Here is a 27,547-nt window from a genome sequence, read left to right on the forward strand (position 1 = left end):
TCCACCTTGTGTCTAATGCTTCGTGCATTCATATATAGAATTTTTAATTTGTTGCTGCTCTCACCCTTCCCCTCAACCCTTACTTCACTCAACTTTACAGCATGATGCCTTTTCCAGTTTTCTGCCTCCTTGATACAGTTGTCTTTCTTGACTTCTCTTGTTCTACCTACCCCTTCAATTTCCTTTTTAAACATCCAGCTTGTCCCCTCCCCCCCGCTACTTAGTTTAAATGTAGCGGTGTTGCAGCAGAAAACCTGCCTGCCAGAATGCCGATCCCTGTTGTATTAAGGTGCAAGCCATCTCTCTTGTAGAATTTATGGTTACCATAAAATATACCCCAGTGATCCAAGAACTTGAAACCTTGCTTCCTGCACCAGTTCCCCAACCACACGTTCAAGTCCATTATCTCCCGGTTTCTGGCCACACTAGCCCGAGGAACCGGAAGCAAACTGGAGATAACCACCTTGGACGTCCTGCTTTTTAGCCTTCTTCCTAGTTCTGCGAAGTCTCGCTGTAGTAAGGCTAAGTGCATCTGAGTTTTGAACAACAAAGAAGTGGATGATTATCGGGGGAGGTAGGAAAATGGTTTTAAGACCAGTACAGGTCATTCACAGAGTCTGACAGCACTGAACAGACCCTTCATCCAACTAGTCCGTGCTGAGTATGTTGTCAAACTAAACTCGGCACACCTACCAGTGTTTGGCCCATAAACCTTCGAAAGTTTCGTATTCATGTACTTATCCAAATATCTTTTCAACGTTGTAACTGTACAGGTATAAAATCATGAGGGGCATGGATAGGATTAATAGACAAAGTCTTTTCCTGGGGTGGGTGAGTCCAGACCGAGAGGGCATGGGTTTCGTGTTAGAGGGGAAAGATACAAAGAGACCAAAGGGGCAACTTTTTCACGCAGAGGATGGTACGTTTATTGAATGATCTGCCAGAGGAAGTGGTGAAGGCTAGTACGATTGCAACATTTAAAATGCATTTGGGTAGGTGTATGATTAGGAATGGTTTGGAGGGATATGGGGCCGTGTGCTGTCAGGTGGGACTAGATTGGGTTGGGATAGTTGGTCGGCATGGACAAGTTGGACCAAACAGTCTGTTTCTGTGCTGTACATCTCTATCTCAATGTTCAACATACTCAGTGACCTGGCCTCCACAGTTTTCTGTGACAATGAATTCCATAGATTCACCACTCTCTGGCTAAAGAAATTGCTCCTAATCTCCATTCTCCCTTTATGCTCAGGCTATGCCCATTGGTATTAGTCTCTCCTCCCAATGAAAACATCTTCCCAATATCCACTCTGTCCAGGCCGTTCAATGTTCTGTACGGTTCAGTTAGATCCCCCTTGAATGTGGGCCTGTTAATCAGCATGAACCAAACCCTTCAGATTGAGGACATCCGTGATTAGATTCAACAAAGTGAGAACAGAGGGCGAGAGTTTGGGATGGAGATTTTCAGCTTTTAGGGAATAAGGTAGGAAAGAAAGTTGAATATAAATTATAATTGATCAGATGAGCCGATGGGCCAAGAATTGTGGATGGAGTTTAATTTAGACAAATATGAGCTGTTGCATTTTGATGAGGCAACTCAGGGCAGGACCAATGTGGTTAATGGTAAATTAATGGAATTCTGTGTTCAAGGAAGCAGTAGAGGCAGCTTCATTAAGACACTGTTGGATGGGTTTTTTGCGAGGTAAGGGAACTCAGGGAAGTTGGGATAATGCAATTAGGAGGAGCTGAGACGATTGATCGATCCGCCATGATTTTAATGAATGGCGGAGCAGGGTCGATGGGCCAAATGGCCTACTCCTTCTATTACTTTGAAACGATAACCCTGCGTTTCCCATGGCCAACCCACCTAACCTGCACATCCCTAAACACTGGGCAATTTAGCATAGCCAATCCAAATCAAGGCCAGTGAGCAATGTAGTGATGTGGAAACCAAACACCAGAGAATGATAGAAAGGGACAAGAAGAATAAATGTACTAGCAATCAAAACTGGATTCGAACCATCACAAAAAATAAGACTACAAGCTCAGTATATGAATGTGTGCTGCATTGTAACAAAAGCGATTTAATTGACTGCACACATTGTAGAGAATAATTATGATCTGAGACTCCTTACAGAGATATGGCTTCAGAATGACAAGGATTGGATCCGGAATATCGAGGGGAGACGCGGCATTCAAGTCGAGTTAGGAGCTCAGTAAAGGTAGAGGGTGGGCACTGCTAATCAAAGCACTGATAGCATGGTAGTCTGGTGTCAGCTCGGATTTCAGGTCCTGATTTCTCTGTCCTCTAATCTCCCTGTTCCCACAGAGTTAAATGTTGTCTGTTCTCAGCTCTGCTCGATTTCTGTTGAAGCTTTAACCCCCTTTTACACATTCTGGAGCAATAAAATATTCTGAGCCTCCTGGGAATGACACCTTATCTATACCCCTTCTGATTTTAAAAATCTCTATAAGGTTAACTGTCAACTTCCTCGGCTCCATTGGAAAAATGTCCCAGATTCTTCTTAACTCAAACCCGCCATTCCCTGCAACACGCTGGTAAAGTCGGGAATAGGGAATTGTATCAAATCACATAAACGTAATGTCTGAAACAATCTAGCTGTGTTCTGGCCTGAGATATTGTGAGTCCCTGGTGTAAGTAATTACGAATGCAATAATTTTGGTCACGGAATTGAACAATCATTTTGCAACAAAGGGATCTACTTTGATAAGGAGGTTTGGTCATTTCTAGGGTAAGTGAACAGTTTGTAGATCAGGGAGATGAAGTTCCAGACACTTGGGAAGGGCAAGAAATGAATTTGATAAATAAGACAAAGAACTGTGGATGCTGGAAATCTGAAACAAAAACTGAAAACACTGGAAAAACTCAGCTGGACTGGAAGCATCTGTGGAGAGAAAGCAGAGTTAAAGTTTCGAGTCCAACAACTCCTCTTCAGGATTCTGAAATAGTTTGTGAGAACCCCTTAAGTTATCTGCCGAGCTTTAAGACCACAATACACAGGAGCAGGATGAGGCCATTTGGCCCATCGAGTCTGCGCGACCAGTCGATCATGGCTGATGTGTTTCTCTATCCCATTCTGCTGCCCTCTCCTCATAACCCTTGACCCCTTATTAATCAAGAACCTATCTCTGTCTTAAATGCCCTCAATGACTTGGCATCCTCAACCCTCTCCTCGTGGAAACATCATCTCCACGTCCACACTGTCCAGTCATAGAGTAGCACAGCGCTGCCTGACCCACTGTGATCTCCAGCATTTGTTGTTTTCAGGAAGGATTCCAGCATCTCCAACAACGCACTTCTAAATTTTGTACCCAGTTGGTTAGCTCTCCCTGGATGCGGTGAGATTTAACCTTACTCAACAATCCACTGTGTGGTACAATTAACAAAGTTCCCAGCCCCCACCTCTTTCTGCACACATGGGCCGCACGATGGATCAGTGGTTCGCACTGCTGCCTTACAGCGCCAGGGATCCACTTTCGATTCCAGCCTTGGGGCGACTCTCTGTGTGGAGTTTGCACATTCTCCCTGCCGTGTCTGCTGGGTTTCCTCCGGGTGCTCTGGTTTCCGCCCAAAATCTAAAGGTGTTCAGTTTCGGGAGAAGTGGCCATCCTAGATGGGCCCATAGTGTGCAGTAAGTGTAGTGGAATGGGATAGGGGAATGTGTCCACATGAGTTACTCTTTGGATGGTCGGTGTGGACTTGTTGGGCTGAATGGCGTGTTTCCACATTGCAGGAATTCTACGTGGCATTCCCCCAACTCCAGAGTCTCAGCAGCCTTGGCTTTTTCCATGGACAGTGTGGGGGAGGGAAACAATGTTTTACACGGGAGTAAGGTTCTGTGAGTGTGAAGCTAAAAGGAAACGCAGTGCATTGCTTGAGCTGTTTTCCCCGGTATACCAGAGGCTGAGGGGTGATCTTACAGACGTTTATTGAATCATGAGAGGCATGGATAGAGTAAATAGACAAGGTCATTTCCCTGGGATGGGAGAAGTCCAGAACAGGAGGATAATATGTTTGAGGTGAGGGAGGCAAGTGTAAGGAATGATCTGCCCGAGGAAGTGGTGGATGTAGGTCCAATTATAACATTTAAAAGGCATCTGGACGGGTATATGAATAGGAAGAGTTCAGAGGGATATGGGCCAAGTGCTGGTAAATGCGACGAGATTAATTTAGGCTATGTGGTCGGCACGAATGATTTGGCCTGAAGGACCTGTTTCTGTGCTGTGTATCTCTATGACTCTGGCTTGCCCGTAATGTTTGCCCTGCCTATGTGTTCAGTTTCTGTCTGGTGTTGGTGTCAATGCCTTGATATCTCATTTCCTCCATCCCCCCCACTTCCACCTCCCCAGATGTTAACCATTTCGTGTCTGGTTGTCTCTCAAGAAGCTGCATTGAAGGTTCATCCTGAATTAACACTTTTTTTTGCTTCCCAAAATCAGACTTACTCACTCCTAGATGTCGTGAAAGATACTAACTTTCAGGTGGAGGTATCCAAAATTCAGAGGTGTCTGTCTTGATGTTTTCACTTTTCGGTCTCTGTAAGATCCTGAATCAGTACCGTCGGGTGAATTAGTTTGAGCGGAGTGAGAATAGAGGGATGAAAGGGAGTGCGATGGGGCTTTCAATTTTGTGGAAATAGAAAAGAATATTCTGCAGAAAGTAGAATTGCTTGTTTGGAATTTCTAACCTGGACTGACAGTAATGTCTTTTGTAATCTCTTTTTACAGATTATTTGAAGATCTGAAGACGGACGTTTCAATATCAATAGATGAAGAGCTTTGCCTGAAACATTGACTCTGCTGCTCCTCAGATGCTGCCTGATCTGCTGTGCTTTGACTCTGACTCCAGCATTTGCAGTCCTCAATTTCACGTCAATGTCTGGCAGTCACTGAATCCATCGGGACGATAACAATTTTCGACTATGATTCTGTGAGAAGGAAACAAGCTTTTTGGTTCCTCTTTCAGTCCGTTTTCAGCATCAGTGAGACTGGATGAGAGACCCGACTATTGCAGCACTCTGACTGTGGAGCGATTAAAAGTTATACATTTGGGAAAAGTAATTCACGGCGGGAAGGTGCTGTACATGCGTTTGTGTTCAGCTGAAGCTTCGGTCATGGAGAAACCCAAGGAATCCCGTCCCGTGGAGAAACCATGAAAATATGTCGACTGTGGGAAAGGCATCCGTTTCCCATCTGACCTGGAGACTCATGGGCGCCGTCACACCGGGGTGAGACTGTCCTCCTGCTCTGAGTGCGGGAAGACCTTCAGCAATTCCCATGCACTGCAGAGGCACCAGGGGGTCCACACAGGCGAGTGGTCATTCTCCTGCCCCGAATGCGGGAAGGCCTTCAGCCATTCCTCCGTCCGACTGACCCACCGCCGGGTCCACATATTAGAGAAGCCCTTCAGCTGTTCCAAGTGCGGGAAGGCCTTCAAAGATACCTCTGCCCTGCTGAGGCACCAGCGGGTCCACACCGGGGAGAGCCCGTTCTCCTGCCTGAAGTGTGGGAAGGGCTTTACCCAGGCATCCCACCTTCGGGTCCATACGGGGGAGAGGCCTTTCACCTGTCCAGAGTGCGGGAAGGCCTTCAGCAATTCCTCCCAACTGCTGAGGCACAGGTGGGGCCATACCGGGGAGAGGCCGTTCACCTGCCCCGAGTGGAAGCGGAGGTTCTCATCATTCTGCACCTTGCAGAAGCACCAGCGGGCGCACCAGTGCTCCCAACAATCTGATTCTGCTGTGAAGCTGCTGTGGGTCACTGAGAGGACTGAACCCCTGCACATTCTGACAGTGCTGAAAGTGGGAGAGTCGGTCGGTTTTTTTTTGTTTTATGCCGTCGTGCTCCCCCACCCCTGCAACTTTGCTTCCATTGGGCACTGCTGCTCGGTGAGACCAGGAGCTGTTCTCTCCAGATTCTACTGTCCTGTAAAAGAATTGTTGTCTCTTTCTGGGAATGAGTCCCAGCCTGTAAGAAACAGCTGAATACTGGGGTGTCTATTCACATTCAGCAGTGACTTTTAAATTAGATTTACAGTTAGGTGTCTGTGAAACAGTCATACTCCAAGGATTGCACAAAGGCTTGGCAATCCATTGTTGGAAACTGTTTGCTTGAATTGGTATGTTTTAAAAATTTTTTTTAAAAAATTTGGCACTTAAGTCTCTGTCTCTGAGATGGTGGGGGACTTGATCAAAGGGTTTAAATCATTGCTATTAATTAGATTATCTTCTTTAACTTTGCCCTAGAAAATTTGCCGTATTTATAATTGTTCGTTTTTGTTTAAATTATAATGTTGATGTGCAAGATCTGTTCTTCACCAAGTCTGGTTTGGGACAGTTGAGAAATTGAGGGATATTGCATGTTTAAATTTCACTGTGTTGTGAATCTGGAGTCAGTGACAGTCATTTGTATTGGATTCCTTACCCTTAGTTGTCGTGTCTTCCAAACCAAGTATTCACTATGGTAGTGAGTCCTGCAGTCTCACCACACTCTGAGGTTTTTCGTGAAATCCTTAGTAGAGAATTGTAAGGGAAAATGTTGACGAGGGCAGAATATAGGGTCTTAACTGCAAATGTCAGGAAGACATTCGACAAAGTAAAAACATGACAATGTATAGACAAATAAAGAACTTTGACAGCAATGAGGAGGTCACACGTCAGAGTTCAAGATAATGGTCGTGACAAAAAGAAACAGTACTCGGCAGATCTTGGATATTGTAATTAAGCAAGTTTCTCGATGCTGTAGTTGGTTGAATACGATAATAAGAGATGAAATAACCAAAACCACTCATGTAATTTGATGTCGATAACCATAAACCAAGTGCATAGTATTGATTATTATAGGCCAATTGCGTGCAAGTAGGCCATTCAGCCCATCGAGTCAACATTGACTGACCGTCCCACCCAGACCCAGTTCGTTACCCTATCCCTGTAACCCTGCATCTCCCATGGTCAGTCTACCATCAACTGCATGTCCTTTGGACCGTGGGAGGAGGCCAGAGCACCACAGGAAGCCAACGCAGACACAAGTGGAGAATGTGCAAACTCCACACAGACAGTCTGCCCGAGGGTGGGATCAAATCCAGGTCACTGATGCCTTGAGGCAGCAGTGCTAACCACCGTGCCACCACCACATGCTGCTCTCTAAAGAGGTGAATTTCAAAGACTCGGGAACACTTGAGGGAAAACAAAACTCTCCTATCTAAAGTGAGAGACTAGTCTCTGGCTAGAATTGAGTTGACATTACATTTGCATTAAGTCCTCTCCAGATGTTATACAGCTCCATTGGGTCATCTGTTTCTTCTAAACTCAAACTGATGCAAGCCCAGCCTGACATCCCCTTGTCCCCGATTATAAGTTGAGTAAATGAGCGACCCTCGACCTCACTGGCATGACAAAGGATGCCCTCAATCCAAGTTGACCTTAACTGTCCAACCTCTTGACCTCCACGCCACAATGTGGTCAGCCGCAACTCAGCCCTGAACGAGAGCAGAGGAACTGAATAGACAGCAGTGAGGTGGACATTGCATTCCCAGAGAATATTGTTCAAGTGTGAAATTTGTTCAGCTCACATTCGGATCACTGCAGGGACTATGTCTTTGATCCAAATAACAGTCTAGTTTTGTTGTACATTGTGTGTGTTTTATCTGTGTTTCACTACATGATTTTCTGTTGCTGTCATTCCCATTAGGATGTGTGAATTCAGTACCAGATAATACTTCAGTTCTCAATTTTCCTTGAGGGTTACTGTAGGACGTACTAAGTGTCAGTCAGAATGGAAGAAGCTCTACTGTTTATTTAACCCTCTGCTGTCATTGTCCTGGGACTGTATGAATGGGGAAGTGTAGAGGAAGTTTTACTCAGTATCTAACCCAATGCAGTCTCTGTCTTGGCAGTGTTTGTTGGGGACAGTGTTGAGGTAGCTTCACTTGCAATTGAAGAGTAGAGGAAGCTTTATTCTGATTGTCATCCCATGCTGTCCTTGTCCTGGGAGGTTTAGATGGCATCTATAATTGAAGTGAATGCAGACTTGGCTGTGGGAGTGGAGGGTACTTGGACCTGAGCACACCCATCTTTGAGATTGCTGTGCTGATCAAGACAATCTCAGACACCTTCATGCACTTTTCCAACCAACTACAGGGTGGTTAAGGATGGGTATAAATGCTGGCATTGCCAGCGATGCCCACACCCCATGCATGAATAAATACTTTCTGTTTAAAAGTTTACATTCACGTTCCAAACCCTCTAATGTATGATTACTTACATGGAAAATTCTTGTCTGTTTGTAATTTCATTTTAAAACATAGGAATGTGTCAACCATGTAGAAATATAACAAGAAAAACAAATGGAGAATTTAACAGGTAATGAGCAGGAACAGAATGCTGAGTCAGCCTGACCTCCATGGCTGAGAGAGTTCTCCCAGATGTTGAAGTTACACCAGTGCCTTTTACTCTTGCAGGTTCCCCAAAAGTTTGTCCCTGATGTAAGATCATTCAATGACCCGAATTACGAACTGTTTTTATCTCCATAACTGATGCCAGACTTGCTGAGTAATTCCAGCCCTTCTGCTCTACCCTTTTATGGGATTTGAGCTTCCCTAAGTCAGTGTAATGAAGAACTGCAGATGATGGAGATCTGAAACACAAAAATGCGTCAAATGCTGGAGAAACTCAATAGGACTGGCAGCACATGTGGAGAGAGAAGCAGAGTTAGCATTTCAAGTGCTGTGACCCTTCTTCACAACTGTTCTGGACTCAAGCCAGGATATTGTCTTTGTTTCTTTCTCTGTCTCTCCACCAGTGTTGCCAGACTGGCTGAGTTTCTCCAGCAATTTCTGTTATGACACTTTCACACGGTTGATATTTGTTATCCATCCCTAAGTGCAAGGTGTCTTGCTTGTGCCAATTCAGAGGGCAGTTTAAGAGTCAACCACATTGCTGTCGGTCTGGAGTCACATGTAAGTCAGACCATGCAGGGATGGCAGTTTCCCTCTTGAAAGGACATTGGTGAACATGGGTTTTTAGGACAATTGACGTCAGTGCCATCGATACCATACTGAGACTTACTTTGTGTTCCCCATTGATGATTTGAATTATTCTCATCTCACCTCTTGCTGTGGTGGGATTTGAACTCATGTTCCCTGGATTACTCATCCTGTGACGTTACGACGACACTGTTGTTTCCCATTCGTTGCTATTTTGTGTTTGTTGTTCACGTCTTTGTCTTCTGATGTTTGGGAAATTGAACCTGTTTAAAAGATTGCCCTAAACTTGTCCCTTTGACCAAGTATTTTGTCACCTGTCTCATCTGTGCTCCGGTCTTGTGATTTTTAAAGGAATTCTCATAATGTTCATGTGAAGCACTTTGACATAGTAAACTGAACCACAGGTATTATTTGAATGTAGCTTGTGTCCCTATCTTAATATCTGAAAGTACAGGGTCATATTTTAAATGTAGAAGACAAAAATGAGGATGATTTCTTTTCTTTCTGAGGGTTGTGTGTCTTATTCAAAAGGCAGTGGATTCAAAATCTTTAAGGCAGAGGTCGATAGGTTCTTGATAACCAAGTGGATGAAAGATTGTCGGGGATGTGTTGGAATGTAGAGTTGAGGTTGAATTCAGATCAGCCATGATCTTATTGAATGCTGCAGCAGGCTCGAAGTGCCGAGTGGCCTACTCCCGCCCATTATATGTTTGTATCAAGCAGTCTGTGTCTCCCCTCTTATAGCTATGAACTGGGTAATTCCTTTCCAATATTGCCCCTTGTAGACAGTTAATTTCACACCGATGGCCCCCTATTGGGAGCAGGCACATTGTAGCAATTGCAGTATTTCTTGTGTTAATTTTGTTGCTTCTTACTCAGTGTTGCTGAGAATCTTCAAACATAAAACCAAAACACTTCTAGTATTATCGCACGAAAAGAAGTGTTAATTTGGATGTAACATTGTTGAATTAGCCATTCCCATCTTTTCCAGAATTCTGTGTTTAAAGTCCTCGAGTCTGGTTTCCACCCCTGAAACAGTTCTTATCAAGGTGATATTTGACATCCTTTGTCACGGTGACAGGGATGAACATTCCCTCGTCCACCTGCGGACAGCCTTGACCAGAGTTAATGACAGTACTGACCCTCTCCAGCATAACTCTATCCTCTGGGAGGGTCTGCTTTTAGCGTCTTCCGTTCTGATTTGTTTTACCGTAGCTGCTGGTGTTGGCATCTATACTAATGATATCCAACTGTACCTGAACACCACTTCTCTCCCGACTCCTCTGTCATTCATAATTTACCAATAATTTTACCTGAATGCCTGCCCAATTTCCAGCATTGGATAACCATAAACATTCCCTTAGTTAAATGTTGTGAAGTGTGAAGCCATTGTTTTAGTCCCCAAGTTCGACCTGAGCCCCCGTACCCCCCCCCCCCCAACCAACCCCCCCCCCCCCCCCACCCCCACCCCAGTAACTCTGTTGACAGCCTTTATGTCACTTTAAAACTAGGATGGATAGATTTGTGAAGAGTCAGGTGATGAACAGTTGCAGGAAAAGGGCAGGAAAGTGACTGTGGGGAATGCCAGATCACACAGAATCCTACTGAATGGAGAAGCAGGCTCAACGGGCTGAATGGCATATTCCTGTTCCTATTTCTTATGGTTCCCGAGCCCTTACCTCTGATCCAGGACACTGACTTCAGTATGTGCCATTACTGAGAGTGCTGATGTTCCCTTGTGTAACATCAACAACTTAACAGTTGCTAAAACCTCTTGTTCCTTTGTTACCTCTGAACACAATAAGCCAATGTGTTCAGGGGAGGCGATGGCCGACTTTATTGTTACCAGACTATTCACCCAGGTAATGTTCTAGGGACTTGTGTTCAAAACCTGCCACGGCAGATGGTGGAATCTGAATTCAATATAAATCCGGAATTAAGAGTCTAATGATGACCTCGTTGTGGTTTGTTGTAAAAACTTATCTGGTTTCCTGCTGTCCGAACCTGGTCTGATCTACATGTGATTCAGATCCACTGTCAGCTGGTTGAATCTTCACTGCACTTTCAATCAAAACCTCCACTTTCACCTCCCTACTTTTATACTCCATTTAAAGGTCAATCTCCCTTTTGCCTTCCGTGTCAGTCACTGTGCTCCCAGAAGCAGGATTGTGGTTCAGTTTCAAGTCGGTCCTATATCTCTGATTACATCGATACACAATGCAATGAAGAAAGGTTTAGGTAGACTAACCTTCATCAGTTCGGGAATTGAGTATAGATATAGTTATGTTGTAGTTATACAGGACGTTGATGATGCTGCACCTGGAATATTATGATCAGTTTTGGTCCCGTTGGTGTTCTGACTTCTGACTTCTTCAACTCTGGGTTTGTGTTGAACTTGATGGGATACTTTGTCCAACTCAGCATGTTTAAACAGTATCTCTCAGAGGGATTCATCTGAAACTTTTCAGGAGGTGAGCTCAACAAGATTGAAGTATTCAAAGTTACTTGGAGTCTATTTTAAACTTAGATCAGGACTCGTAGTCAGAGACACATACAGCATGGAAACAGACCCTTTGGTCCAACTTGTCCATGCTGACCTGATATCCTAAAGTAATCTAGTCCCATTTGACAACACCTGACCAAATCCTGTGAAGTTGTCCCTTTAATATATTTCGCATCTCACCCTACACCCATGCCCTCAAGTTCTGGACTCCCCCATCCCAGGGAAAATAGCTTGTCTATTAACCTGTCCATGCCCCTCATGATTTTGTAACCTCTATTAGGTCACTCCTCTGCCTCTGATGGTCCAGTGAAAACAGTCTCAGCCTATTCAGCCTCTCCCTGTAGCTCAAACCCTCCAACCCCCAGCAACATTCCCATAAATCGTTTCTCACAGAGAAGTCAAAGTTTCAATCATGAAGCAGTGTTAATACCCAAACCGCTGACTACTCCACATCCTGGTGCTTTCTGGCTTGCTGCATTCTCCCAACCTCCTGCTTGCCTACTTCGGGTTGCAACATGTAGTGGCTCAGTGTTTACCACTGCAGGCTCACCGTGCCAGGGATCCAGGTTTGATTCCAGCCTTGGGTGGCTGTCTGTGAGGAGTTTTCATATTCTCCCAGTGTCTGCGTGGGTTTTCTCTGGGTGGTCCTGTTTTCTTCCATAGTCCAAAGATGTTCACGTCATGTGGATTGGTCATGCTTAACTGCCCATAGAGTTAGGTACATTCGTCAGAGGGAAATGGGTCTGGATGGGTTACTCTTCGGAGGGTCGATGTGGACTTGTTGGGACAAATGGCCTGTTTCCACACTGTAGCTAATCTCATCTGCGCTACTTTTGTCACTAACGCATTGCTGAGTAGACTCGATGGGCCGAATGGCCTAACTTCTGCTCCGATGGTCTTGCGGTCTTACGTTTCTCTGGATCATTTCATTTGGCAATGTGCAGTCCCTGGCTCAATGAGCAGCAGTTTCGAATGAAAACAAAGCTCATATGTTGGTTGAACTCCGACAGTGTGGAAACAGGTCCTTCAGCCCAACACATCTGCACAGATTCTCCGAAGAGTAACCCACTCAGATCCATTTTCCTACCCTCCATAAATTGCACACAGACCCCAAGGGTGGAAGTATTCCGAGTTCCTGGTGCCATGAGGCAGCAGTGCTAACCCTGAGCCACCATGGGGTTGTAGTTGTGGGGGGTGGGGCAGGCAATTGCAGTCCAGCAGAAGACTAAAACAGCCTACCTACTCTCCCAGTGCACCCACTGTCAGAACTGGCAGGAGGTTCAGTCCTGGGGGGTGACTAAAGGCAGCGTTACCGGTGGGATCTGATTGCTGGGAGCGCTGGTGCCCCCGCTGATGCTTCCGCAAGTTGCAGGAAAACATGAACCTCTTCCCACACTCGGGCCCGCTGAAGGGCCTCTCCCCCGTGTGGACACACTGGGGCTTCAGCAGGGCGGAGGAATTGCTGAACGATTTCCCGCAAACAGGGCAGCAGAAAGGCCTCCCCTCTCCACCCCCCATCCCTCCGTGTGGACCAGCTGGTGCTTCAGCAGTGTGGAGGAGCGGGTAAAGCCCTTCCCACACTCGGGCAGGAGAATGGCATCTCCCCGGTGTGGACGGACTGGTGCATCAGCAGGGCTGAGGAATTGATGAATTACTTCCTGCACTTAGGCAACTGAACGGCCTCTCCCCCATGTGGACCCACCAATGGGGCAGCAGGTCGGAGGAAAGTGCAAAGTCCTTCCTGCAGTCGGGGCAGAAGAACGGCTTCTCCTCAGTGTGGACCCACTGGTGTCTCTGCAGGTGGGAAGAACTGCTGAAGGCCATCTCGCACTTGGGGCTGGAGAACATCCTTCCCCGGTATGGACCAACTGGTGCGTCAGCAGGGCAGAGGAATCACTGAAGGCCTTCCCACACTCAGGGCAGCAGAAGGGCCTCTTCATCTCTGTGGACCCTTTGGTGCTTAAGAACCCTTTCAAATTTCACAATATCCGTCTGATCGGAGGGAGACTAGAATTGTGCACAATATTTCAAAAGTGGTCTAAAAAGTGTCCTGTACAACCACAACACAACCTTCCAACTCCAATACTCAGTCAGAGGATTGGGAAAGCTTTCAAAACCCACATAAAACAAACAGGAAGGAATGGAGGGATAAACCGAATTTTTGAGAGTCACCTTGGAAGCATCAATGAGAAATCGGCAGAGAGGGTTTATTGGGGACCCGTTCTCCTTAAATACACTATATACGTATTTCTCTTGTGCTCTTCGTAGTTTCTCTGTGCTGCAGTGTGTAGTGGCTCGTTGAAATAATGTCCTGATGCAGCTTCGTTTGTGGGTGTTGGGATGATTGCTTCTGTGGTTAAGTATTTGGTTTGGGTCTGTTGTTTTTCTGTAGATGCTAGTTTGAAGTTCCCCATTGACTGTTCGCTCTACTGTGACATCAAGTAATGGCGCTTTGTTGTTGTTCTCCTCCCCGTCAAACGAGGAGCCCCCCTTAGACCATAGTCTCACGACTTGGAACAGCAATATACAGACTAGTCAAAGGCTTCTACTGAAGGCTAAAACACCTAGTCGAAGATTCACTCCACTCCATTTACTCCATCCAAGAATTCCTGAACACCAAAGACACTGAGATAGAAAAGGATGGATTAATGTTGTCCTTTGACATAACAGCCCTGTTCACATCCATTAACATCAACGTGGCCAAAGAAAACTGAAGACACTACTCGAAGAACCAAAGACAAAAACACAGCATCAACTTCATCAGCAAAGATAGCACTGTCAAGCTCGTGGAACTGTGCCTTACCATCCACTTCATATTCAATAACAAGCCCGACAAACAAATCAACAAAATACGCACGAAACCTCCAGCATCAGGATTCCTAGCAGAAGCAATAATGCAGAGACTCGAACAAACAGCCCTTCCAACGATCCAACCCAAACTTTGGGTCCGCTACAGCGATGACACTTTTGTCATCAAAAACTGAAACAAATTAGAGGAAACCTACAACACCATCAACAATATCCTTACTGGCATAAAATTCACAAAAGAGGAGACCAACAACAAAGTGCCATTTCTAGATGTCACAGGAGAGCGAACAGTCAATGGTAAATTCAAAACAGCGTCTATCGGAAAACAATGCACGCGAACCAAGAACTTAACCACAGAAGCAATCACCCCGACACATACAAACATATCTGAATCAGGACACTATTTCAACGAGCCACGACACACTGCAGCACCCAGGAACTACGAAGATCAATAAATAACCGTATAGAGCAATTACGAAGAACGGGGAGCCTATAAACGCTCTGAACATAGTTTCCCTGACCGGGAATCGAACCCGGGCCGCGGCGGTGAAAGCGCCGAATCCTAACCACTAGACCACGAGGGAATTGCAAACGCAGCCTGATAGCTCTACTGAAAATTACTTCCCTGCCCGGAAATCGAATCCGGGCCGTGGTCGTTCGAAGGCTTTCACCTGTGTATCCAACAATGTCATTTCTTGTATCCATTGCACCTGATGCAGTCTCCTCTACATTGGGGAGACTGGAGACTCCTCGCAGAGTCAAGTCACAGCGATTGAGGGAACATCTCCAGGACACCGGCACCAATCAACCCCATCGCCCTATGGCCCAACATTTCAAACCCCCTCCCACTCTGCCGAGGACATGCAGGTCCTGGGCCTCCTCCATCGCCGCTCCCTCCCCACTCGATGCCTGGAGGATGAACGTCTCATCTTCCGCTTGGGGTAAATTCAACCCCAGGCCATCAATGTGGACTTCATCAGTTTCCTCATTTCCCCTCCCCCACCTTATCTCAATTGTAGCCTTCCAGCTCAGCGCTGTCCTCATGATCTGTCCTACCTGCCAATCTTCCTCCCCACCTATCCGCTCCACCCTCCTCTCTGATCTGTCACCTCCATCCCCACCCCCATTCATCTATTGTACTTTTTGCTACCTTTGGCCCAGCACACCCCAGCCCCAATTTATCTCTCCACCCTGGAGGGATCCTGCCTCTATTCCTGATGAAGGGCTTTTGCCCGGAACGTCGATTTTCCTGCTCCTCCGATGCTTTCTGACCTGCTGTGCTTTTCTAGCACCACTCTGAACTAAGCTCTGGTTTCCAGCATCTGCAGTCCTCATTTTTGCCGACCCAATAAACTCAGTGTGCCAATTTCACATCAACAAACTGACACAAGTAGACACAACGTCTGCAGAAACCCTAGCCACATTACTTTACAATAAAGACATCTGGGAAATTATGTCCGGAGAACTCAATCCTCTCAGCATCATGGTAGCCCACAAACCTACCAACACAACTTATACAGCGGCTCATGAACCTGAAATACCCGATACAAACAACCAGAAAACGAATGTAATTTACAAAATACTATACAAGGAAATATATACATGAAATCTGCCGCACAGTTCTCTGTGGCAAGAAATGCTGGGATGAGATAAGGAAGATTTTTTCAGCCAAAACGAATCGACACTGACTGGACAGCCATTTAAAATCAACGCTGTCAGCCCACGATGGAAGATCCGAAAGGATGTACAGTTTTCTTATTTCCTGAAGATTTACAAAGCTGAGACTGGGTTTTGGTGTTTGTTCCCTTTCCACTCCCAAGAGCCGCAGTGGTTGGGGCGGTGAGTTGGGGAAAGTGAAATGTGCCCATGAGCAGCATGTGGGTCTCTTTCAGCTTCCCCTCCTCTGACAGCGCTGTGACGGGACTCTGATGTTCTAAGGGACATTTACTGACGCGAGACAGTGAAAATATTCTCATTCCTGCAGATTAGGAATTGTACCCATACGCCGGTTTCATGACAATGAGAAAGCTGAATTGGGATGTGTGAAGAAGCTGTGAGGTCCAGTTGAAACAAGTAGGTGGAGTCAGATACGTCATCCATTGCCCCCATGGTCCTGAAGAAATGTTTGCTTTTGTCTGCTTGAGAGACTTTGGACACTGGTGTGGCAGGGAGAATACTGAGATACCGAGTGAGGGAGATTCAGTGCGCTGACTGTGAAAAGTGCTTTAAACCATTTACTCAGATTGGGGAATTAAAATCACACCCCTCGCAGTGGGAAAGACAATGTCCCCGCTCTGTTTGTAATTTCAAACCCAGAGCAACACAAGGAAAGCTCCACCCAATGGGGAAACCGTGGAAATGTGGGGACTGTGGGAAAGGATTCCCTTCCCCATCAGTGCTGGAAACCCACAGACGGATTCAGAATGGGGTGAGGACGTTCACCTGCTCAGTGTGCAGGAAGGGGTTCAGTCAGAGAGAAGCCATTCACGTGCCCCATGTGCTGGGGAGAGTTCACTCAGTCAGCTGCACTACCCTCCCACCAGTAGGTCCACACTGGAGAGAGGCCATTCACCTGCTGTAAGTTCCAAAATGGCTTCATCTGCTCCTCCCACCTGCGGCGGCGCCATCGAGTTCACGTGCCAGCGCAAGGACATGAAAGGAGCGATGGCCAAGTGCTCCGATCAACCCAGCACTGGGGCGTCCCAGGTTCGAATCGCACTGCGGTAGATTGCAGAATTGGAGTTCTGTCAGTCATCTGGACTTCAAAATCTCAGGATGAAACCACTTTTAGGGGGAAAAAGTACCATCTGATTCACTGATGTCCTTTTTAGTGACGGAACCTGCCGTTGCGGGAAAGAGTTCACTCAGTCATCCCAGCTGCATGTTTTACCCGGCTGTACCAGGGATCCAGTTACAAACGGACAACTCAGCTGACCAACAAAGAAAGTGGGGTGGGGGGACTGGGTGCACTTTGACCTGGAGGTGTTTTCTTTAAAAACTACTTTTTGTATGCCTTTTTCCTGGGGAAATCTGAAGCTGTAACAAAATAGGGTCGGAGTAAAGGTTACCTGAACTTCCCGCCCGGCTTAGACTCTGTGAGGTCCAACAGGTTTTTGTTTTAAAGCTGCTCATTTCTTTCAGCCTCCAGCACTAATGTCATGTCTCAGAAGGACCAGTGAATGAGTAGCTAATATTGTTCCAAACTGTATATTTTTTCAGGACTTCTGGTTCATTGTTTCATTGAAATTGCAAAGTTTACTGGCAACAGTGGGAGGTGTGGGCTGTATTCACTGGAAACAAAGTTTTAAAATCTCACAAACACCAGGGTATATTCTAACAGGTTTATTTGGAAACACTAGGTTTCGAAGTGCTGCTCCTTCTTCAGGTAGCTGTGGTTTAGAATCACAAGACACAGAATATATCGCAAAAACATTAGACTGTCATGCAACATAAGTGACATATTGAAGAAACCGAGATTACTGTTAAATCTTTCATCTTTTAAAATGGGCTGCAGATTTCGGTTCACTAATTTGTACATTCCAGAACTTCTTTTAAGTCACGTTCTCCAGGAAACTTGATGTTTTATAAAAGGAGGTAACACCTCACATCAAACAACGCATGAAAGCTGTGAGGTGAGAGTCTGTCTGTATCCCAATCTTGAGTCAGACTGGTTCTATTTCCAAATATATAATCCTGCAAATGCAAATTCACCCCAAATGTGTGAGTGCATGAATGAGAGAGACAGTGTGTATGTGCGCGTGCAGGCTGGGTAAAGTGTGTGTGTGATGGAGTGTCATCATGTGCGAAGATGTATGCGTGGGTGTGAGTGTGCGGGGCGTATTAGTGTGTGTCTGAGAGAGACCATGCCTGTCGGAAAGGCTCTGCACGAGCGTGTGAATATGTGCGTGTGTGAGAGTGAGACAGAGAGAGCGTAACAGTGAAGTGGGGTTACCTGTCATGTGACATGAACCCATGGTAGCGATTGAGGCCATCCTCCTGGTTTCCGAACTTGGCTATCAGCCTTTGCTGGGCCACTAAAAATGATTAAGCAGTTACACAACACACATTGGAGTGGGCAGGGTGGGACTTGTTTTTCGATTTGCAGAAGGTGGGACTTTCTGGGTGCTGGAAACGAAGGAATACACATACTGGAGGACCTTCGGCACAGAGAGATGGAGCTGGAAGCCAGGCTGCAGACACGTTGGGGGATTCACTGTGGAAACAGGCCGTTTGGCCCACCAAGTCCACACTGACCCTCCGAAGAACATACCCCCACCCCCCCCCCCGACCCACCCGATAACCCCACAGCTAATCCCTGAATTTAGAACGTCCAATCCACTCTAGCCTGCACATCTTTGGAACATGGGAGAAAACCCGAGCACCCAGAGGAAACCGACGCGGACAGGGGTTGGGGGAGGGGTAGGAAAGTGCAAAATCCACACAGTCACTGTGAGGGTGGGATTGAACCCAGGTCCCTGGCGCTGCGAGGAATCCCCTCTCCAGCTCTCGGCAATCAATTGGCTTCTCCCCAATCCTGGTGACACTCCAATCAGTTTGAGGAATTCAATTTGCTTCCACAGAGTTTCCACGGGGCAGGGGTCGTTGTTACTCGGCAGATTCAACGATCCAATGAAGGGCTCGTCTATAGCGAGAACACTGGTCTACATTTCGCTGAAAAATTAAAGTTCTCTCCGCAATTAGAACCCTTGAGTACTCCCACGCAGGCTGCGTGTATTCACGGGGATTCTCAATGCATGTTGATATTTGAATTCATTTCCTGCAGACAAACATTTCCCCTCCTGGATTCAAACACTGCTGATATTCAGGCCCTGACTAAATTTCTTGTCCATGCCTGAAAAGCAAATCCTCCTCTGCTAATAACTTGAGAAAACAGATCACTGCTGTCAGTGCAAGGCAGAAAATAGGATGAGAGAATTTTGGTTTGAACAGAACAGCCTTCTCTTTCTTCTACCCGAAATCTCTGTCTCTCAATTCCTAAATCTTTCAATGTATTCCAACCCAAATTCATCCTTCCATCCTCCTGCCTTTGCCCAGCTCCCCTCTCCTGAAAGTGCTGACCCTCTGTTCAGTTTCTCAGCCATGTCTCGCCATCCTTAGTATGTAGCCCACATCGTTATTTAGTTTTTAAAACAGAAAGGCAGTGGTTTGCTGATGCCAGGATGTGAGGGTGACTGCACTCACACAGTGTTCCAGACTCGTCTCTCGTGTCATTCAGAAAAGTCTGCACTGCACATGTGCAGAGAAGGGGATGCTGGGAGTGGGTGGGATGCATTCTCACCTCCCCATCCAATCATCCCCACAGCGTCCCCTGTCCATTCCTTCACTGCCACCCATAGCATCCCCTGTCCATTCTCTCTCTCTACCCTAACCTACCAGTCCCTTCTCTCTCTCCCACACCTGCCACTCTCCCCACCCCGTCCATTCTATCGCTGCCTCTCTGCCCTCTGTCCAGTCCCTCATCCACCCTCTGTCCCCATCCATTCCCTTTATCGCTCCACCCTCTGCCTTCCCCAATCCAGTCCCTTCCCTTACACTCATTTTCTCTCACCTCCCACACGCTGCCCCCATCCATTCCTTCTCTCCCCCACCTTGTCCCGCCATTCATTGTTGCTCTCTTTCTCCACCATCTACCCCGACCATTCTCACTTCAACCTTTGCCCCGTCCATTCTCTCCCCACCCACTGCCGCCCGTCCATTTTCTCCCTATCTACTGCTCCCGTCCATTCTCTCCCCACCCACTATCCCCGTCCTTTATCTCCCCACCCACTGCCCCGTCCATTCTGTCCTGATCCACTGCTCCCCGTTCAATCTCTCCCCACCCACTGCCCCCATGAATTCTCTCACCACCCACTGCCCCCTCCATTCTTTCCTCACCCACTGCCCCGTCCATTCTCTCCCCACTCACTGCCCCATGAATTCTCTCCCCACCTACTATCCCCATCCATTATCTCCCCACCCATTGACCCCTGTCCATTCTCTCCCCACCCACTGCCCCGTTTCCATTCTGTCCTGATCCACTGCTCCCCGTTCAATCTCTCCCCACCCACTGCCCCCATGAATTCTCTCCCCACACACTGCCCTCCTCCGTTCTCTCCCCACCCACTGCCCCATGAATTATCTCCCCACCCACTGCCCCCGTCCATTCTCTCCCCACCCACTGCCCCATGAATTCTCTCCCCACCCACTATCCCCGTCCATTTTCTCCCCACCCATTGACCCCTGTCCATTCTCTCCCCACCCACTGCCCCGTTTCCATTCTGTCATGATCCACTGCTCCCCGTTCAATCTCTCCCCACCCACTGCCCCCGTCCATTCTCTCCCCACCCACTGCCCCGTCCATTCTCTCCCCACCCACTGCCCCGTCCATTCTCTCTCCCCACACACTGCAACCAATTTCTTTCGCTTCACATTCTTCAACTCCGCATTTTCTCTCTCCTCCCCAATCCTCTTCACCACATTCTCTCTGTCTGCTCCCACCCTGTGTACCCCATGCATTCTCTACCCCCGATGCTCTGGTCTCCTGCCCATTTTCTCTCTTTTTCTTCCCCCAGTCTCCGCGCCCCCCCCCTCCAATCTCACTCTGAGTACCCTCACTCCGTCCTTTCTCGTGCCTCGAGCCCTCTTTGATCGCTGTATTAAACCCTTCTAATGATAGACAGAGAGAATGGATGGTGATGGCGACCTTGGGTGGGGGTGGGGAAGGGAAGCGTGAGAAATGTCTGACCTTTAACATTGATAATAGCTAAAATAATGTATTCAGAAACATCAGTAATGTCTGAAAGCACATTCAATTGTTTAAAAGAAGCTGCAGACATCTTTCTGAAACTTGCATTGAAATCTTTGCAGTTCGGCCACAATTGAGGACAGCCGGGAAACTTAGAATGGCCTATTCCTTGTCTTGTGAAATTGGTTCAGAATATGTAGAAATACAGTCATAGAGTTGCAGAGAACAGAAACAAACCTTTCGGTCCACGCCGACAACATAATTTCCTAAATTAACCTTGTGATCCATTTGCCAGCATTTGGCCCATATCTCTCTCAGACCTTCCTATTCATACCTCCATCCAGATGCCTTTTAAATGTTGTAATTCTTCCAGCCTCGACCACTGCCTCTGGCAGCTTATTCCAAACACATGCCACGCTCTGTGTGAAAAAGTTCCCCCGTTCGGTCCCTTTTAACCCTTTTCCCTCTCAGCCTAAACCCCTCTAGTTTGGGACTTCCTCCACCCTGGGGAATAGATAGACAAACGTTGAGCTGCCAGACAAAATCATAGAGTCACAGAGATGTCCAGCATGGAAACAGACCCTTTGGTCCAACCCATCCATGCCGACCAGATATCACAACCCAAACTAGTCCCACCTGCCAGCACCCAGCCCATATCCTTCCAAACCCTTCCTATTCATATAGCCATCCAAAAGCCTCTTAAATGTGGCAATTGTACCAGCCTCCACCGTTTCCTCTGGCAGCTCATTCCAACACGTACCACCCTCTGCGTGATTCAGTTGCTCCTTCGGTCTCATTTCTATCTTTCCCCTCTCGCCCTAAACCTATGCCCTCTAGTTCTGGACTCCCCAATCCCAGAGAAAAAACCTTTGCCTATTTATTCTATCCATGCCCCTCATAATTTTGTAAAGCTCTATAAGGTCACCCCTCAGCCTCTGATGCGCCAGGGAAAACAGCCCCAGCCTGTTCAGTCTCTCCCTGTAGCTCAGATCCTCCAACCCTGGCAACATCCTTGTAACTCTTTTCTGAACCCGTTCAAGTTTCACAACAGCTTTCCGATAGGAAGGAGACCAGAATTGCACGGAATATTCCAACAATGGCCTAACCAATGTCCTGTCCAGCCGCAACATGACCGCCCAAATGCTGTACTCAATACACTGACCAATAAAGGAAAGCATACCAAACGCCTTCTTCACTATCCTATCTCCCTGCGACTCCAATTTTAAGGAGCTATGAACCTGCACTCCAAGGTCTCTTTGTTCAGCAACACTCCCTAGGACCTTACGATTAATTGTATAAGTCCTGCTAAGATTTGCTTTCCCAAAATGCAGCACCTCACATTTATCTGAATTAAACTCCATCTGCCACTTCTCAGCTCCTTGGCCCATCTGGTACAGATCCTGTTGTAATCTGAGGTAACCTTCTTTGCTGTCCACGACACCTCCAATTTTGGTGTCATCTGAAATCTTACTAACAGTACCTTTTATGCTCGCATCCAAATCATTTATGTAATTGACAAAAAGTAGAGGGCCTAACACTGATCCTTGTGGCACTCCACTTGTCACAGGCCTCCAGCCAGAAAAATAGCCCTCCACCACCACCCTCTGCCTTCTACCTTTGAGCCAGTTCTGTATCCAAATTGCTAGTTCTCCCTGAGATCTAACCTTGCTAATCAATCTCCCATGGGGAACCTTGTCGAACGCCTTACTGAAGTCCATATAGATCACATCTACTGCTCTGCCCTCATCAAACTTCTTTGTTACTTCTTCAAAAAACTCAATCAAGTTTCTGAGACATGAATTCCAATGCACAAAGCCATGTTGACTATCCCGAATCAGTCCTTGCCTTTCCAAATACATGTACATCCTGCCCCTCAGGATTCCCTCCAACAACTTGGCCACCACCGTGGTCAGGCTCGCCGGTCTTTGGTTCCCTGTACTGTCTTTACCGCCCTTCTTAAACAGTGGCACCACATTTGCCAACCTCCAGTCTTCCGGCACCTCACCTGTGACTATTGATGATACAAATAACTCAGCAAGAGGCCCAGCAATCACTTCTCTAGCTTCCCACAGAGTTCTTGGTTACACCTGATCAGGTCCTGGGGATTTATCCATCTTTAACCGTTTCAAGACATCCAGCACTTCTTCCTCTGTAATCTGAACTTTTTGCAAGGTGTCACCATCTGTTTCCCTTCAGTCTATATCTTCCATATCCTTGTCCACAGTAAATACTGATGCAAAGTATTCATTTAGTATGTCCCCCATTTTCTGTGGCTCCACACAAAGACCGCCTTTCTGATCTTTGACGGGCCCTATTCTCTGAGTAGAAAGTGAGGACTGCAAATACTGGAGATCAGAGCTGAAATTGTGTTGCTGGAAAGGCGCAGCAGGTCAGGAAGCATCCAAGCAACAGGAGAATCGACGTTTCGGGCATAAGCCCTTCTTCAGGATGCATAGTTGGGCCACAACCAAGGACAGGCTGTAAGAGTGAATGAGTGAATAAAAGACAAGTCCCACCTCGCCCATGAGGAGAAAGTGAGAAATGCAGATGCCGGAGATCAGAGTCGAGAGTGTTGTGTTGAAAAAGCACAGCAGGTCAGGCAGCATCCAAGGAGCAGGGGAGTCAACGTTTCAGACATCAGCCCTTCACCTTGCCCTCTCTAGTGTGTGTTGTGAAACTGCTTAACTGCTTAATCATTTCTAGTGGCCGAGCAGAGGCTAATAACAAGTTTGGAACACACGAGAATGACCTCAGCTGAAACCTTGGATTCATGTCTCACTACAGGAGAACCAGCTCCACAATACACACAAACCCTATCTCTCTCTCTGAATCTGTCTCTCTCTCTCTCTCTCTTCTCTCTCATACACACACGCACACACACACACACACACACACACAAGTCCTCACACGGTCGTGCAGACCCTCTCTGATAGACAGGGGTCTCTCTCAGACACACATGGATACATCCCTCACACTCTCATCCATGCACACACCTTCTCACACAATTATACACCATTACACGCACACTTTACCCAGCATGCAAACACACACAGACACACTCAGACGCTCTGTCTCATGAATGCATTCACACATAGAAGTCTTTGGGGTGAATTGCATTTGCAGGATTATATGTTTGGAAATAGAAAAAGTCTGACTCAAGACTGTGATACAGAACGACTCTAAACTCACAGCTTTCATGCGTTATCTGAACTCAGGTGTCACCTCCCTTTATAAAACATTATTGTACCTGGAGAATATTACTAAAAAGAAGTTCTGGGATTTACAGATTAATGAACCGAAATCTGGAACCCATTTTAAAAGATGAAAGACTTAACAGGTTTCTTCAATGTATCAGTGGGTGTGGACCCACTGGTGGGTCAGCAGTGCAGCTGACTGAGTGAACCCCCTTCCGTACATGGGGCACGTGAATGGCTTCTCTCACTTGTGGACCCACTCGTGCGTCTCCAGTTGGCTGATCCGAATGAAGCCCTTCCTGCACACCGAGCAGGTGAATGGCCTCTCCCCGCTGTGATTACGTCTGTGGGTTTCCAACACGGATGGGGAAGGGAATCCTTTCCCTCAGTCCCCACATTTCCACAGTTTCCCATTGGGGGAGCTTTCCTTGTGTTGGTCTGGGTTTGAAATTACAATCAGAACGGTGACATAGTCTATCCCCACTGTCAGGGATGAGACTTTGATACCCCCAAGCTGAGTAAATGGTGTAAAGCACTTTTCACAGTCAGCGCACTGAATCTCCCTCACTCGGTGTCTCAGTATTCTTCCTGCCGCACCAGTGTCCAAAATCTCTCAAGCAAACAAAAGCAACCATGTCTTCTTGATTGGAATGGCTGCTGATATTCAAGTCCCAATGAATCAAGCGGCTCTGTCAGAAGTTGATGTATCATTTGTTTTCAGATTTCTTTCGGCACGTCTTCCTGCAAAAAAAAGTCACAAAATAAGTGGTCATTGTCAGTATACTTAAACGAACATAACATAGGTGACAGTTCCTGTAGTTTGCCAGATGCCTGCTGATCACATAATACCCAGCACACAGAAACCTGAAATCCCTCATGCAGCCAGATAGGCTTAGGTGTGTTTAGAGGAAAACTTCATTCAAATATAATCTAATCTTAAACTAAATACGTGTACATATATATATATCAATATGCCAATCCTGTCAATGCGGATCAGTTCCAAGCGAAACTACACATTTAATTGTGAACATGAGGAAAAAAGCAATCATTTTCCAGGGTGCAAACTGCATACGTGCTAAACTGAGGGAATACACAAGGAAAAGACCTAAAAGAGAGATAGAAAGTATTTGAGCACCTTTGCAGAATCTGCTCCCTCTCTGGATTCTCTCCAGTTGCTTCAAGTAAACCTCCCTGGGGGTCAGGCAGCCCTGCATCGGGAAGCACTGGGATGGTCAACTACGATCAGTTTACATGGAGAACACATCTCCACATTAAACAGCCTCGAGGCAAATTTCCCTTCCTTCCACAAAGTTCAAGACCCCTCAAAGCGAAATTCCCCAGGTAAGTTTGGAAGAATTTCTTCCAGGTGTTCACTAATCATTTCTATGAGCACTTTGTTAAAGTTTGAATATCGCGAGTTTTGAAAATTAGTGATTCTGAGCGAAATCACAGTTCGAAAAACAGAATGTGGGTATTTAGACTGAGTTCATTTTTGCACATCGACGATATGTCTGCACAACAGCATATGACACGACAGCAGTGAAGATCTTCTGACCTCATTCTCAAACGTGCCTGCCACACGCCAGATGAAAAGCTGAATACTTCTGTGGAAAAACTGCCGAGCAATGCAAGAGAATGGCACAACGCGTGCGTGTTGGAACCAGAACCCAAAGGAGAGACCATTCTCTCCTATTCATTCAACGTCGTCTTTAGCAGCTTTCCCGTATAATGGCGCTCTGTTCTGCACCTTGCCTCCGCTTCCCAAAAAAGCTTCGACATAAATATTTCACAATGATATACTGGCCCAATGTGTACAGTTAAGGTGACAACCTCTGAGTGGTCTCCTGTTCTCTGTATCCTATGTTGAGGAGGGCAATGCTTGTCACTGGCGATTCTGGTGTCAGAGAAAAGTTTCGAAACAGTGGAGGGAGTCCGATTCCTGGGGACGGGACAAACAGCAGCAGGGAGACAGAATGAGAAGCAGCTGTTCTGGAAACTCTTTGTCACTTGCAATTCTTAAAACAATGTCAAATGTATTTCACACTAAGCAAGTCTCAGCTGGCTCAAGAGGTGTGTGGTGGATGAGGAATGAATCGCTGTTTGGCTTGTTGGTCTAGGGGCATGATCCCAGGTAGAGTCTTTAACAGTGCAGACTTGTGTGCGGTCCTGGATTCACATCCCAGACGAGGCTGCGTCACTTAACTTGATTTGGGCAAAAATAACCCATTAATTATCTCAAAAACCACCTTCGTGAAACGAGGTTGGGCTGCCACGAATACGAATGAGGCAGAAAACAGGGAAGTGAAATGGTTGGAGATCGCGTTGAACAGGTTGACGTGAGTGGTGCGGTGTTTGCGGAATGTCAGCAATAAAGGTAAATTGAAATATTGGGCCAGCTCTCCTCGGAGAACCGAAGTTTTCCAAGTCAGTAGAGGCCGAGAAACAGGAAATAATGCTGTGACAATGCTCCCATGCCTGAAATGATCTATAGTGATTCGGCAGAGATTTAAAGTCACGAGGACGAGCGAATGCAGTCGACGAGGTAGCAGCAAATGTACAGGTAAAGAGCTGCTTCACCTGGAAGGATATCCAGGAGGGAGCAGGTAAATTGTGCTTCTGAGTGAAATCACGGTTCGTAAAAACAGAATGTGGCAATTTAGACAGAGTTAATATTTGTTCGTCGCCGATATGTCTGCCGGTACGCGATGGGAGCATAACCCAGAAGGGAAACCATCTTCCCTATTCACTCAATGTCGAGTTTAGCAGCTTTCCCGTATAACGGCGCACTGTTGTGCACCTCGCCGTATCATCTGCTTCCCAAAAAACTTCGACGTAAATATTGATACACAGGCCCAGTATGCAGAGTTGAGATGACACACCCGTGGAGGTCTGCGGGGTCTTCTCCTGTTCTCTGTACCCTATGTTGAGGAGGGCAATACTTGTCATTGGTCACTCCGGTGTCAGAGAAAAGTTTAGACAGAAAACGGGTTAATCTTCTGGCAGTAGAGAGGGCCCGGTTCCTGGGGACGGGCAAACGGCAGCAGAGAGACAGAATGAGAAGCAGCTGTTCATACAGTCATAGAGATGTACAGCATGGAAACAGACCCTTCGGTCCAACCCGTCCATGCCGACCAGATATCCCACCCCAATCTAGTCCCAGCTGCCAGCACCCGGCCCATATACCTCCAAACCCTTCCTATTCATATATCCATCCAAACGCTTCTGAAATGTTGCAATTGTACCAGTCTCCGCCACTTTCTCTGACAGCTCATTCCATACACGCACCACCCTCTGCG

General features: G+C 46.8%; 1 protein-coding gene and 1 non-coding gene across 2 annotated transcripts in view; one reads left to right on the forward strand and one right to left on the reverse strand.

Annotated features, from left to right (window-relative positions):
* Positions 1 to 27,547, forward strand: part of LOC140460597 (uncharacterized) — a 621,333-nt gene that overhangs the window by 388,557 nt on the left and 205,229 nt on the right. The gene's annotated exons all lie outside the window — the stretch shown is intronic.
* On the reverse strand, positions 14,825 to 14,896 carry trnae-uuc (transfer RNA glutamic acid (anticodon UUC)). The gene has a single exon. It is a non-coding gene; the product is annotated as a tRNA-Glu (tRNA).

The sequence above is a fragment of the Chiloscyllium punctatum genome, chromosome 36 (genome assembly GCF_047496795.1).
Source record: "Chiloscyllium punctatum isolate Juve2018m chromosome 36, sChiPun1.3, whole genome shotgun sequence".
NCBI classification, from domain to species: domain Eukaryota; kingdom Metazoa; phylum Chordata; class Chondrichthyes; order Orectolobiformes; family Hemiscylliidae; genus Chiloscyllium; species Chiloscyllium punctatum.